This window comes from Staurois parvus, unplaced genomic scaffold (genome assembly GCF_062004578.1).
Source record: "Staurois parvus isolate SC_StPar_1 unplaced genomic scaffold, SC_StPar_1.0 ptg001352l, whole genome shotgun sequence".
NCBI lineage: Eukaryota > Metazoa > Chordata > Amphibia > Anura > Ranidae > Staurois > Staurois parvus.
The window spans coordinates 379,362-392,148 of NW_028319148.1; the positions used below are offsets into that span (position 1 = coordinate 379,362).

General features: G+C 51.8%; 15 non-coding genes across 15 annotated transcripts; 7 read left to right on the plus strand and 8 right to left on the minus strand.

Annotated features, from left to right (window-relative positions):
• Positions 1-720: 720 nt before the first annotated feature.
• TRNAI-AAU (transfer RNA isoleucine (anticodon AAU)) lies at positions 721-794 on the minus strand. Its single transcript has one exon. It is a non-coding gene; the product is annotated as a tRNA-Ile (tRNA).
• A 125-nt stretch (positions 795-919) lies between these two features.
• Positions 920-991, plus strand: TRNAW-CCA (transfer RNA tryptophan (anticodon CCA)). The gene has a single exon. It is a non-coding gene; the product is annotated as a tRNA-Trp (tRNA).
• A 1,438-nt stretch (positions 992-2,429) lies between these two features.
• Positions 2,430-2,503, minus strand: TRNAI-AAU (transfer RNA isoleucine (anticodon AAU)). Its single transcript has one exon. It is a non-coding gene; the product is annotated as a tRNA-Ile (tRNA).
• Positions 2,504-2,627: 124 nt separating this feature from the next.
• On the plus strand, positions 2,628-2,699 carry TRNAW-CCA (transfer RNA tryptophan (anticodon CCA)). Its single transcript has one exon. It is a non-coding gene; the product is annotated as a tRNA-Trp (tRNA).
• Positions 2,700-4,137: 1,438 nt separating this feature from the next.
• TRNAI-AAU (transfer RNA isoleucine (anticodon AAU)) lies at positions 4,138-4,211 on the minus strand. The gene has a single exon. It is a non-coding gene; the product is annotated as a tRNA-Ile (tRNA).
• A 124-nt stretch (positions 4,212-4,335) lies between these two features.
• On the plus strand, positions 4,336-4,407 carry TRNAW-CCA (transfer RNA tryptophan (anticodon CCA)). Its single transcript has one exon. It is a non-coding gene; the product is annotated as a tRNA-Trp (tRNA).
• A 1,438-nt stretch (positions 4,408-5,845) lies between these two features.
• On the minus strand, positions 5,846-5,919 carry TRNAI-AAU (transfer RNA isoleucine (anticodon AAU)). The gene has a single exon. It is a non-coding gene; the product is annotated as a tRNA-Ile (tRNA).
• A 124-nt stretch (positions 5,920-6,043) lies between these two features.
• TRNAW-CCA (transfer RNA tryptophan (anticodon CCA)) lies at positions 6,044-6,115 on the plus strand. Its single transcript has one exon. It is a non-coding gene; the product is annotated as a tRNA-Trp (tRNA).
• Positions 6,116-7,553: 1,438 nt separating this feature from the next.
• On the minus strand, positions 7,554-7,627 carry TRNAI-AAU (transfer RNA isoleucine (anticodon AAU)). The gene has a single exon. It is a non-coding gene; the product is annotated as a tRNA-Ile (tRNA).
• A 125-nt stretch (positions 7,628-7,752) lies between these two features.
• TRNAW-CCA (transfer RNA tryptophan (anticodon CCA)) lies at positions 7,753-7,824 on the plus strand. The gene has a single exon. It is a non-coding gene; the product is annotated as a tRNA-Trp (tRNA).
• Positions 7,825-9,262: 1,438 nt separating this feature from the next.
• Positions 9,263-9,336, minus strand: TRNAI-AAU (transfer RNA isoleucine (anticodon AAU)). The gene has a single exon. It is a non-coding gene; the product is annotated as a tRNA-Ile (tRNA).
• A 125-nt stretch (positions 9,337-9,461) lies between these two features.
• On the plus strand, positions 9,462-9,533 carry TRNAW-CCA (transfer RNA tryptophan (anticodon CCA)). Its single transcript has one exon. It is a non-coding gene; the product is annotated as a tRNA-Trp (tRNA).
• Positions 9,534-10,971: 1,438 nt separating this feature from the next.
• Positions 10,972-11,045, minus strand: TRNAI-AAU (transfer RNA isoleucine (anticodon AAU)). The gene has a single exon. It is a non-coding gene; the product is annotated as a tRNA-Ile (tRNA).
• Positions 11,046-11,170: 125 nt separating this feature from the next.
• Positions 11,171-11,242, plus strand: TRNAW-CCA (transfer RNA tryptophan (anticodon CCA)). The gene has a single exon. It is a non-coding gene; the product is annotated as a tRNA-Trp (tRNA).
• A 1,438-nt stretch (positions 11,243-12,680) lies between these two features.
• TRNAI-AAU (transfer RNA isoleucine (anticodon AAU)) lies at positions 12,681-12,754 on the minus strand. Its single transcript has one exon. It is a non-coding gene; the product is annotated as a tRNA-Ile (tRNA).
• Between the last annotated feature and the right edge of the window lie 33 nt (positions 12,755-12,787).

Consider the following 12,787-nt stretch of genomic DNA (forward strand, 5'->3'; position numbering starts at 1 on the left):
TGGCTTTGCAAGGCTTTCCATTTTATGTAGAACACGGGCCAGGGAGCTAGCAAGGGAATGCTGGATGGACTGTGACGTGCTGGAAAACTAGGCTCCCTCCCAAAGGTCTGAGCACAGGGGAAGGCTATGCGAGGCACTGGCTGGCAGAACCATGGACGGATGATAGGTTTTCCCTAGGGTGCTGACATATGCATGCTGAGGGCCTCAAGGGCTTGTGGCGGCTGATGTGGAGTAAACTGTCTTTTTGTTATCTGAGAACCTGAAACAGGTATTGTTGTGGATCTTGGAGCCCTGAGGCATTGCAAGGTTTTTGGTGGGAGAAAGCTAACAGTCCTAGGTGCCCATGTTACCTTGTAGCCAGACCTGAGTATGAATCTTAGCTGTCCGTGGGCTTTTGTATATGCCAGTTGACTGGTGCTCAGGGTTCTCTCTCCTGCTCTCTGTGTGCTTTGGGAGCCTGCTGCCGGGTGAAACGTTTGAGCGCTGACAGTAGACGGACAAGTTTGAAGTGCTGCCTGTTTGTTTTGGGGATCCCATTCGGGGAGACCCTGTTAGTCAAGGAGTGACCCGAGTTTTGCCAGTGGCTCAGACGTAATTCATTGGCGTCCTTAGCAAAAGAGTCATTATTGCTGTGTGTTTAATAGGTTGTAGAAAAGAAGGCCAAGCGCGGATGGGCATGGAAAGCCACCTTAGTGGGATGCTATTGAAAGAAAAGCAGACTGGCCCGTACGGGGATCGAACCCACGCCCTTGGCGTTATTAGCACCACGCTCTAACCAACTGAGCTAACCGGCCCAAGCTTGCTGAGGGTGGGCCCGCTAAAGCTGGCACAGGACTATCTGGGCTGTGAGGAATTCTTTGGGCAGCCACAGAAGCAATGACACAAGAGCAGGCAAAAAATGCCCCCAAGGCATGTCAGAGACCTCGTGGCGCAACGGTAGCGCGTCTGACTCCAGATCAGAAGGTTGCGTGTTCAAATCACGTCGGGGTCATGTTGATTTTCATGGCCGTCTGCTTAGCCCACTTTCACATCGTCTTTACACGTCTTGGGCTACTGCCGGCCGACCCAGGGGACACCCACCTCCAGATCACCCTCGCGCACATTCCCTTATAGCTTGCCCACTGGCCTGGAGGAAGCTGGAGATCTGGGTCACACCGTTGGACGCAGGCTCACAAAGCCTCTCATAGGCAACAATCAAGCAATTACAACCTGCCTCGCGACAAGGTTACCAATAAAAACAAACACAGCCACCCTAACAACTGGACCACGCTATGGGAGCTTTGGGATGAACTCTGCTGCAATTGCAGCTCCATTTATGCTTCTAAGCAAAGGGGCCAGGTACACCACCTTCAAATGCAATGAAAAGGCACAGAGAGCTTTTCAACAGCTTAAGTTAGTATAGTGTAAACGACCAGTGTTGCCCACCCCCAAATTTAGTCAACAATTTCACCTCGAGACCAACACCTTCGATATGGGCCTGGGAGCAGCCTTGTCCCAGGAAATGAATGGGGAAGAACATCAAGAAGCATACTCCATCCAGGCTCTAACTCCTGCAGGGAGGAACCATTCAATAGTGGAAAGGGAGACTCTGGCCACAAATTGGCACCAGAGTCCTTGAGGTATGACCTTTTGGCCAAACGCCTCCCATTCTCCAGTACGGTGGAGGGCTCAGAAGGAAGGGAGCAATGAAAGGGTCACAAGGCGCTTTCTGGCTTTGCAAGGCTTTCCATTTTATGTAGAACACGGGCCAGGGAGCTAGCAAGGGAATGCTGGATGGACTGTGACGTGCTGGAAAACTAGGCTCCCTCCCAAAGGTCTGAGCACAGGGGAAGGCTATGCGAGGCACTGGCTGGCAGAACCATGGACGGATGATAGGTTTTCCCTAGGGTGCTGACATATGCATGCTGAGGGCCTCAAGGGCTTGTGGCGGCTGATGTGGAGTAAACTGTCTTTTTGTTATCTGAGAACCTGAAACAGGTATTGTTGTGGATCTTGGAGCCTTGAGGCATTGCAAAGTTTTGGGTGGGAGAAAGCTAACAGTCCTAGGTGCCCATGTTACCTTGTAGCCAGACCTGAGTATGAATCTTAGCTGTCCGTGGGCTTTTGTATATGCCAGTTGACTGGTGCTCAGGGTTCTCTCTCCTGCTCTCTGTGTGCTTTGGGAGCCTGCTGCTGGGTGAAACGTATGAGCGCTGACAGTAGACGGACAAGTTTGAAGTGCTGCCTGTTTGTTTTGGGGATCCCATTCGGGGAGACCCTGTTAGTCAAGGAGTGACCCGAGTTTAGCCAGTGGCTCAGACGTAATTCATTGGCGTCCTTAGCAAAAGAGTCATTATTGCTGTGTGTTTAATAGGTTGTAGAAAAGAAGGCCAAGCGCGGATGGGCATGGAAAGCCACCTTAGTGGGATGCTATTGAAAGAAAAGCAGACTGGCCCGTACGGGGATCGAACCCGCGACCTTGGCGTTATTAGCACCACGCTCTAACCAACTGAGCTAACCGGCCCAAGCTTGCTGAGGGTGGGCCCGCTAAAGCTGGCACAGGACTATCTGGGCTGTGAGGAATTCTTTGGGCAGCCACAGAAGCAATGACACAAGAGCAGCCAAAAATGTCCCCGACCCATGTCAGAGACCTCGTGGCGCAACGGTAGCGCGTCTGACTCCAGATCAGAAGGTTGCGTGTTCAAATCACGTCGGGGTCATGTTGATTTTCATGGCCGTCTGCTTAGCCCACTTTCACAGGGTCTTTACACGTCTTGGGCTACTGCCGGCCGACCCAGGGGACACTCACCTCCAGATCACCCTCGCGCACATTCCCTTATAGCTTGCCCACTGGCCTGGAGGAAGCTGGAGATCTGGGTCACACCGTTGGACGCAGGCTCACAAAGCCTCTCATAGGCAACAATCAAGCAATTACAACCTGCCTCGCGACAAGGTTACCAATAAAAACAAACACAGCCACCCTAACAACTGGACCACGCTATGGGAGCTTTGGGATGAACTCTGCTGCAATTGCAGCTCCATTTATGCTTCTAAGCAAAGGGGCCAGGTACACCACCTTCAAATGCAATGAAAAGGCACAGAGAGCTTTTCAACAGCTTAAGTTAGTATAGTGTAAACGACCAGTGTTGCCCACCCCCAAATTTAGTCGACAATTTCACCTCGAGACCAACACCTTCGATATGGGCCTGGGAGCAGCCTTGTCCCAGGAAATGAATGGGGAAGAACATCAAGAAGCATACTCCATCCAGGCTCTAACTCCTGCAGGGAGGAACCATTCAATAGTGGAAAGGGAGACTCTGGCCACAAATTGGCACCAGAGTCCTTGAGGTATGACCTTTTGGCCAAACGCCTCCCATTCTCCAGTACGGTGGAGGGCTCAGAAGGAAGGGAGCAATGAAAGGGTCACAAGGCGCTTTCTGGCTTTGCAAGGCTTTCCATTTTATGTAGAACACGGGCCAGGGAGCTAGCAAGGGAATGCTGGATGGACTGTGACGTGCTGGAAAACTAGGCTCCCTCCCAAAGGCCTGAGCACAGGGGAAGGCTATGCGAGGCACTGGCTGGCAGAACCATGGACGGATGATAGGTTTTCCCTAGGGTGCTGACATATGCATGCTGAGGGCCTCAAGGGCTTGTGGCGGCTGATGTGGAGTAAACTGTCTTTTTGTTATCTGAGAACCTGAAACAGGTATTGTTGTGGATCTTGGAGCCTTGAGGCATTGCAAAGTTTTGGGTGGGAGAAAGCTAACAGTCCTAGGTGCCCATGTTACCTTGTAGCCAGACCTGAGTATGAATCTTAGCTGTCCGTGGGCTTTTGTATATGCCAGTTGACTGGTGCTCAGGGTTCTCTCTCCTGCTCTCTGTGTGCTTTGGGAGCCTGCTACCGGGTGAAACGTTTGAGCGCTGACAGTAGACGGACAAGTTTGAAGTGCTGCCTGTTTGTTTTGGGGATCCCATTCGGGGAGACCCTGTTAGTCAAGGAGTGACCCGAGTTTAGCCAGTGGCTCAGACGTAATTCATTGGCGTCCTTAGCAAAAGAGTCATTATTGCTGTGTGTTTAATAGGTTGTAGAAAAGAAGGCCAAGCGCGGATGGGCATGGAAAGCCACCTTAGTGGGATGCTATTGAAAGAAAAGCAGACTGGCCCGTACGGGGATCGAACCCGCGACCTTGGCGTTATTAGCACCACGCTCTAACCAACTGAGCTAACCGGCCCAAGCTTGCTGAGGGTGGGCCCGCTAAAGCTGGCACAGGACTATCTGGGCTGTGAGGAATTCTTTGGGCAGCCACAGAAGCAATGACACAAGAGCAGACAAAAATGTCCCCGACCCATGTCAGAGACCTCGTGGCGCAACTGTAGCGCGTCTGACTCCAGATCAGAAGGTTGCGTGTTCAAATCACGTCGGGGTCATGTTGATTTTCATGGCCGTCTGCTTAGCCCACTTTCACAGGGTCTTTACACGTCTTGGGCTACTGCCGGCCGACCCAGGGGACACTCACCTCCAGATCACCCTCGCGCACATTCCCTTATAGCTTGCCCACTGGCCTGGAGGAAGCTGGAGATCTGGGTCACACCGTTGGACGCAGGCTCACAAAGCCTCTCATAGGCAACAATCAAGCAATTACAACCTGCCTCGCGACAAGGTTACCAATAAAAACAAACACAGCCACCCTAACAACTGGACCACGCTATGGGAGCTTTGGGATGAACTCTGCTGCAATTGCAGCTCCATTTATGCTTCTAAGCAAAGGGGCCAGGTACACCACCTTCAAATGCAATGAAAAGGCACAGAGAGCTTTTCAACAGCTTAAGTTAGTATAGTGTAAACGACCAGTGTTGCCCACCCCCAAATTTAGTCGACAATTTCACCTCGAGACCAACACCTTCGATATGGGCCTGGGAGCAGCCTTGTCCCAGGAAATGAATGGGGAAGAACATCAAGAAGCATACTCCATCCAGGCTCTAACTCCTGCAGGGAGGAACCATTCAATAGTGGAAAGGGAGACTCTGGCCACAAATTGGCACCAGAGTCCTTGAGGTATGACCTTTTGGCCAAACGCCTCCCATTCTCCAGTACGGTGGAGGGCTCAGAAGGAAGGGAGCAATGAAAGGGTCACAAGGCGCTTTCTGGCTTTGCAAGGCTTTCCATTTTATGTAGAACACGGGCCAGGGAGCTAGCAAGGGAATGCTGGATGGACTGTGACGTGCTGGAAAACTAGGCTCCCTCCCAAAGGCCTGAGCACAGGGGAAGGCTATGCGAGGCACTGGCTGGCAGAACCATGGACGGATGATAGGTTTTCCCTAGGGTGCTGACATATGCATGCTGAGGGCCTCAAGGGCTTGTGGCGGCTGATGTGGAGTAAACTGTCTTTTTGTTATCTGAGAACCTGAAACAGGTATTGTTGTGGATCTTGGAGCCTTGAGGCATTGCAAAGTTTTGGGTGGGAGAAAGCTAACAGTCCTAGGTGCCCATGTTACCTTGTAGCCAGACCTGAGTATGAATCTTAGCTGTCCGTGGGCTTTTGTATATGCCAGTTGACTGGTGCTCAGGGTTCTCTCTCCTGCTCTCTGTGTGCTTTGGGAGCCTGCTGCCGGGTGAAACGTTTGAGCGCTGACAGTAGACGGACAAGTTTGAAGTGCTGCCTGTTTGTTTTGGGGATCCCATTTGGGGAGACCCTGTTAGTCAAGGAGTGACCCGAGTTTAGCCAGTGGCTCAGACGTAATTCATTGGCGTCCTTAGCAAAAGAGTCATTATTGCTGTGTGTTTAATAGGTTGTAGAAAAGAAGGCCAAGCGCGGATGGGCATGGAAAGCCACCTTAGTGGGATGCTATTGAAAGAAAAGCAGACTGGCCCGTACGGGGATCGAACCCGCGACCTTGGCGTTATTAGCACCACGCTCTAACCAACTGAGCTAACCGGCCCAAGCTTGCTGAGGGTGGGCCCGCTAAAGCTGGCACAGGACTAACTGGGCTGTGAGGAATTCTTTGGGCAGCCACAGAAGCAATGACACAAGAGCAGCCAAAAATGTCCCTGACCCATGTCAGAGACCTCGTGGCGCAACGGTAGCGCGTCTGACTCCAGATCAGAAGGTTGCGTGTTCAAATCACGTCGGGGTCATGTTGATTTTCATGGCCGTCTGCTTAGCCCACTTTCACAGGGTCTTTACACGTCTTGGGCTACTGCCGGCCGACCCAGGGGACACCCACCTCCAGATCACCCTCGCGCACATTCCCTTATAGCTTGCCCACTGGCCTGGAGGAAGCTGGAGATCTGGGTCACACCGTTGGACGCAGGCTCACAAAGCCTCTCATAGGCAACAATCAAGCAATTACAACCTGCCTCGCGACAAGGTTACCAATAAAAACAAACACAGCCACCCTAACAACTGGACCACGCTATGGGAGCTTTGGGATGAACTCTGCTGCAATTGCAGCTCCATTTATGCTTCTAAGCAAAGGGGCCAGGTACACCACCTTCAAATGCAATGAAAAGGCACAGAGAGCTTTTCAACAGCTTAAGTTAGTATAGTGTAAACGACCAGTGTTGCCCACCCCCAAATTTAGTCGACAATTTCACCTCGAGACCAACACCTTCGATATGGGCCTGGGAGCAGCCTTGTCCCAGGAAATGAATGGGGAAGAACATCAAGAAGCATACTCCATCCAGGCTCTAACTCCTGCAGGGAGGAACCATTCAATAGTGGAAAGGGAGACTCTGGCCACAAATTGGCACCAGAGTCCTTGAGGTATGACCTTTTGGCCAAACGCCTCCCATTCTCCAGTACGGTGGAGGGCTCAGAAGGAAGGGAGCAATGAAAGGGTCACAAGGCGCTTTCTGGCTTTGCAAGGCTTTCCATTTTATGTAGAACACGGGCCAGGGAGCTAGCAAGGGAATGCTGGATGGACTGTGACGTGCTGGAAAACTAGGCTCCCTCCCAAAGGTCTGAGCACAGGGGAAGGCTATGCGAGGCACTGGCTGGCAGAACCATGGACGGATGATAGGTTTTCCCTAGGGTGCTGACATATGCATGCTGAGGGCCTCAAGGGCTTGTGGCGGCTGATGTGGAGTAAACTGTCTTTTTGTTATCTGAGAACCTGAAACAGGTATTGTTGTGGATCTTGGAGAGCTGAGGCATTGCAAAGTTTTGGGTGGGAGAAAGCTAACAGTCCTATGTGCCCATGTTACCTTGTAGCCAGACCTGAGTATGAATCTTAGCTGTCCGTGGGCTTTTGTATATGCCAGTTGACTGGTGCTCAGGGTTCTCTCTCCTGCTCTCTGTGTGCTTTGGGAGCCTGCTGCCGGGTGAAACGTTTGAGCGCTGACAGTAGACGGACAAGTTTGAAGTGCTGCCTGTTTGTTTTGGGGATCCCATTTGGGGAGACCCTGTTAGTCAAGGAGTGACCCGAGTTTTGCCAGTGGCTCAGACGTAATTCATTGGTGTCCTTAGCAAAAGAGTCATTATTGCTGTGTGTTTAATAGGTTGTAGAAAAGAAGGCCAAGCGCGGATGGGCATGGAAAGCCACCTTAGTGGGATGCTATTGAAAGAAAAGCACACTGGCCCGTACGGGGATCGAACCCGTGACCTTGGCGTTATTAGCACCACGCTCTAACCAACTGAGCTAACCGGCCCAAGCTTGCTGAGGGTGGGCCCGCTAAAGCTGGCACAGGACTATCTGGGCTGTGAGGAATTCTTTGGGCAGCCACAGAAGCAATGACACAAGAGCAGGCAAAAAATGTCCCCGAAGCATGTCAGAGACCTCGTGGCGCAACGGTAGCGCGTCTGACTCCAGATCAGAAGGTTGCGTGTTCAAATCACGTCGGGGTCATGTTGATTTTCATGGCCGTCTGCTTAGCCCACTTTCACAGGGTCTTTACACGTCTTGGGCTACTGCCGGCCGACCCAGGGGACACCCACCTCCAGATCACCCTCGCGCACATTCCCTTATAGCTTGCCCACTGGCCTGGAGGAAACTGGAGATCTGGGTCACACCGTTGGACGCAGGCTCACAAAGCCTCTCATAGGCAACAATCAAGCAATTACAACCTGCCTCGCGACAAGGTTACCAATAAAAACAAACACAGCCACCCTAACAACTGGACCACGCTATGGGAGCTTTGGGATGAACTCTGCTGCAATTGCCGCTCCATTTATGCTTCTAAGCAAAGGGGCCAGGTACACCACCTTCAAATGCAATGAAAAGGCACAGAGAGCTTTTCAACAGCTTAAGTTAGTATAGTGTAAACGACCAGTGTTGCCCACCCCCAAATTTAGTCGACAATTTCACCTCGAGACCAACACCTTCGATATGGGCCTGGGAGCAGCCTTGTCCCAGGAAATGAATGGGGAAGAACATCAAGAAGCATACTCCATCCAGGCTCTAACTCCTGCAGGGAGGAACCATTCAATAGTGGAAAGGGAGACTCTGGCCACAAATTGGCACCAGAGTCCTTGAGGTATGACCTTTTGGCCAAACGCCTCCCATTCTCCAGTACGGTGGAGGGCTCAGAAGGAAGGGAGCAATGAAAGGGTCACAAGGCGCTTTCTGGCTTTGCAAGGCTTTCCATTTTATGTAGAACACGGGCCAGGGAACTAGCAAGGGAATGCTGGATGGACTGTGACGTGCTGGAAAACTAGGCTCCCTCCCAAAGGTCTGAGCACAGGGGAAGGCTATGCGAGGCACTGGCTGGCAGAACCATGGACGGATGATAGGTTTTCCCTAGGGTGCTGACATATGCATGCTGAGGGCCTCAAGGGCTTGTGGCGGCTGATGTGGAGTAAACTGTCTTTTTGTTATCTGAGAACCTGAAACAGGTATTGTTGTGGATCTTGGAGCCCTGAGGCATTGCAAGGTTTTTGGTGGGAGAAAGCTAACAGTCCTAGGTGCCCATGTTACCTTGTAGCCAGACCTGAGTATGAATCTTAGCTGTCCGTGGGATTTTGTATATGCCAGTTGACTGGTGCTCAGGGTTCTCTCTCCTGCTCTCTGTGTGCTTTGTGAGCCTGCTGCCGGGTGAAACGTTTGAGCGCTGACAGTAGACGGACAAGTTTGAAGTGCTGCCTGTTTGTTTTGGGGATCCCATTTGGGGAGACCCTGTTAGTCAAGGAGTGACCCGAGTTTAGCCAGTGGCTCAGACGTAATTCATTGGCGTCCTTAGCAAAAGAGTCATTATTGCTGTGTGTTTAATAGGTTGTAGAAAAGAAGGCCAAGCGCGGATGGGCATGGAAAGCCACCTTAGTGGGATGCTATTGAAAGAAAAGCAGACTGGCCCGTACGGGGATCGAACCCGCGACCTTGGCGTTATTAGCACCACGCTCTAACCAACTGAGCTAACCGGCCCAAGCTTGCTGAGGGTGGGCCTGCTAAAGCTGGCACAGGACTATCTGGGCTGTGAGGAATTCTTTGGGCAGCCACAGAAGCAATGACACAAGAGCAGCCAAAAAATGCCCCTGTGGCATGTCAGAGACCTCGTGGTGCAATGGTAGCGCGTCTGACTCCAGATCAGAAGGTTGCGTGTTCAAATCACGTCGGGGTCATGTTGATTTTCATGGCCGTCTGCTTAGCCCACTTTCACAGGGTCTTTACACGTCTTGGGCTACTGCCGGCCGACCCAGGGGACACCCACCTCCAGATAACCCTCGCGCACATTCCCTTATAGCTTGCCCACTGGCCTGGAGGAAGCTGGAGATCTGGGTCACACCGTTGGACGCAGGCTCACAAAGCCTCTCATAGGCAACAATCAAGCAATTACAACCTGCCTCGCGACAAGGTTACCAATAAAAACAAACACAGCCACCCTAACAACTGGACCACGCTATGGGAGCTTTGGGATGAACTCTGCTGCAATTGCAGCTCCATTTATGCTTCTAAGCAAAGGGGCCAGGTACACCACCTTCAAATGCAATGAAAAGGCACAGAGAGCTTTTCAACAGCTTAAGTTAGTATAGTGTAAACGACCAGTGTTGCCCACCCCCAAATTTAGTCGACAATTTCACCTCGAGACCAACACCTTCGATATGGGCCTGGGAGCAGCCTTGTCCCAGGAAATGAATGGGGAAGAACATCAAGAAGCATACTCCATCCAGGCTCTAACTCCTGCAGGGAGGAACCATTCAATAGTGGAAAGGGAGACTCTGGCCACAAATTGGCACCAGAGTCCTTGAGGTATGACCTTTTGGCCAAACGCCTCCCATTCTCCAGTACGGTGGAGGGCTCAGAAGGAAGGGAGCAATGAAAGGGTCACAAGGCGCTTTCTGGCTTTGCAAGGCTTTCCATTTTATGTAGAACACGGGCCAGGGAGCTAGCAAGGGAATGCTGGATGGACTGTGACGTGCTGGAAAACTAGGCTCCCTCCCAAAGGTCTGAGCACAGGGGAAGGCTATGCGAGGCACTGGCTGGCAGAACCATGGACGGATGATAGGTTTTCCCTAGGGTGCTGACATATGCATGCTGAGGGCCTCAAGGGCTTGTGGCGGCTGATGTGGAGTAAACTGTCTTTTTGTTATCTGAGAACCTGAAACAGGTATTGTTGTGGATCTTGGAGAGCTGAGGCATTGCAAAGTTTTGGGTGGGAGAAAGCTAACAGTCCTATGTGCCCATGTTACCTTGTAGCCAGACCTGAGTATGAATCTTAGCTGTCCGTGGGCTTTTGTATATGCCAGTTGACTGGTGCTCAGGGTTCTCTCTCCTGCTCTCTGTGTGCTTTGGGAGCCTGCTGCCGGGTGAAACGTTTGAGCGCTGACAGTAGACGGACAAGTTTGAAGTGCTGCCTGTTTGTTTTGGGGATCCCATTTGGGGAGACCCTGTTAGTCAAGGAGTGACCCGAGTTTTGCCAGTGACTCAGACGTAATTCATTGGCGTCCTTAGCAAAAGAGTCATTATTGCTGTGTGTTTAATAGGTTGTAGAAAAGAAGGCCAAGCGCGGATGGGCATGGAAAGCCACCTTAGTGGGATGCTATTGAAAGAAAAGCAGACTGGCCCGTACGGGGATCGAACCCGCGACCTTGGCGTTATTAGCACCACGCTCTAACAAACTGAGCTAACTGGCCCAAGCTTGCTGAGGGTGGGCCCGCTAAAGCTGGCACAGGACTATCTTGGCTGTGAGGAATTCTTTGGGCAGCCACAGAAGCAATGACACAAGAGCAGGCAAAAAATTCCCCCGAGGCATGTCAGAGACCTCGTGGTGCAACGGTAGCGCGTCTGACTCCAGATCAGAAGGTTGCGTGTTCAAATCACGTCGGGGTCATGTTGATTTTCATGGCCGTCTGCTTAGCCCACTTTCACAGGGTCTTTACACGTCTTGGGCTACTGCCGGCCGACCCAGGGGACACCCACCTCCAGATCACCCTCGCGCACATTCCCTTATAGCTTGCCCACTGGCCTGGAGGAAGCTGGAGATCTGGGTCACACCGTTGGACGCAGGCTCACAAAGCCTCTCATAGGCAACAATCAAGCAATTACAACCTGCCTCGCGACAAGGTTACCAATAAAAACAAACACAGCCACCCTAACAACTGGACCACGCTATGGGAGCTTTGGGATGAACTCTGCTGCAATTGCAGCTCCATTTATGCTTCTAAGCAAAGGGGCCAGGTACACCACCTTCAAATGCAATGAAAAGGCACAGAGAGCTTTTCAACAGCTTAAGTTAGTATAGTGTAAACGACCAGTGTTGCCCACCCCCAAATTTAGTCGACAATTTCACCTCGAGACCAACACCTTCGATATGGGCCTGGGAGCAGCCTTGTCCCAGGAAATGAATGGGGAAGAACATCAAGAAGCATACTCCATCCAGGCTCTAACTCCTGCAGGGAGGAACCATTCAATAGTGGAAAGGGAGACTCTGGCCACAAATTGGCACCAGAGTCCTTGAGGTATGACCTTTTGGCCAAACGCCTCCCATTCTCCAGTACGGTGGAGGGCTCAGAAGGAAGGGAGCAATGAAAGGGTCACAAGGCGCTTTCTGGCTTTGCAAGGCTTTCCATTTTATGTAGAACACGGGCCAGGGAGCTAGCAAGGGAATGCTGGATGGACTGTGACGTGCTGGAAAACTAGGCTCCCTCCCAAAGGCCTGAGCACAGGGGAAGGCTATGCGAGGCACTGGCTGGCAGAACCATGGACGGATGATAGGTTTTCCCTAGGGTGCTGACATATGCATGCTGAGGGCCTCAAGGGCTTGTGGCGGCTGATGTGGAGTAAACTGTCTTTTTGTTATCTGAGAACCTGAAACAGGTATTGTTGTGGATCTTGGAGCCTTGAGGCATTGCAAAGTTTTGGGTGGGAGAAAGCTAACAGTCCTAGGTGCCCATGTTACCTTGTAGCCAGACCTGAGTATGAATCTTAGCTGTCCGTGGGCTTTTGTATATGCCAGTTGACTGGTGCTCAGGGTTCTCTCTCCTGCTCTCTGTGTGCTTTGGGAGCCTGCTGCCGGGTGAAACGTTTGAGCGCTGACAGTAGACGGACAAGTTTGAAGTGCTGCCTGTTTGTTTTGGGGATCCCATTCGGGGAGATCCTGTTAGTCAAGGAGTGACCCGAGTTTTGCCAGTGGCTCAGACGTAATTCATTGGCGTCCTTAGCAAAAGAGTCATTATTGCTGTGTGTTTAATAGGTTGTAGAAAAGAAGGCCAAGCGCGGATGGGCATGGAAAGCCACCTTAGTGGGATGCTATTGAAAGAAAAGCAGACTGGCCCGTACGGGGATCGAACCCGCAACCTTGGCGTTATTAGCACCACGCTCTAACCAACTGAGCTAACCGGCCCAAGCTTGCTGAGGGTGGGCCCGCTAAAGCTGG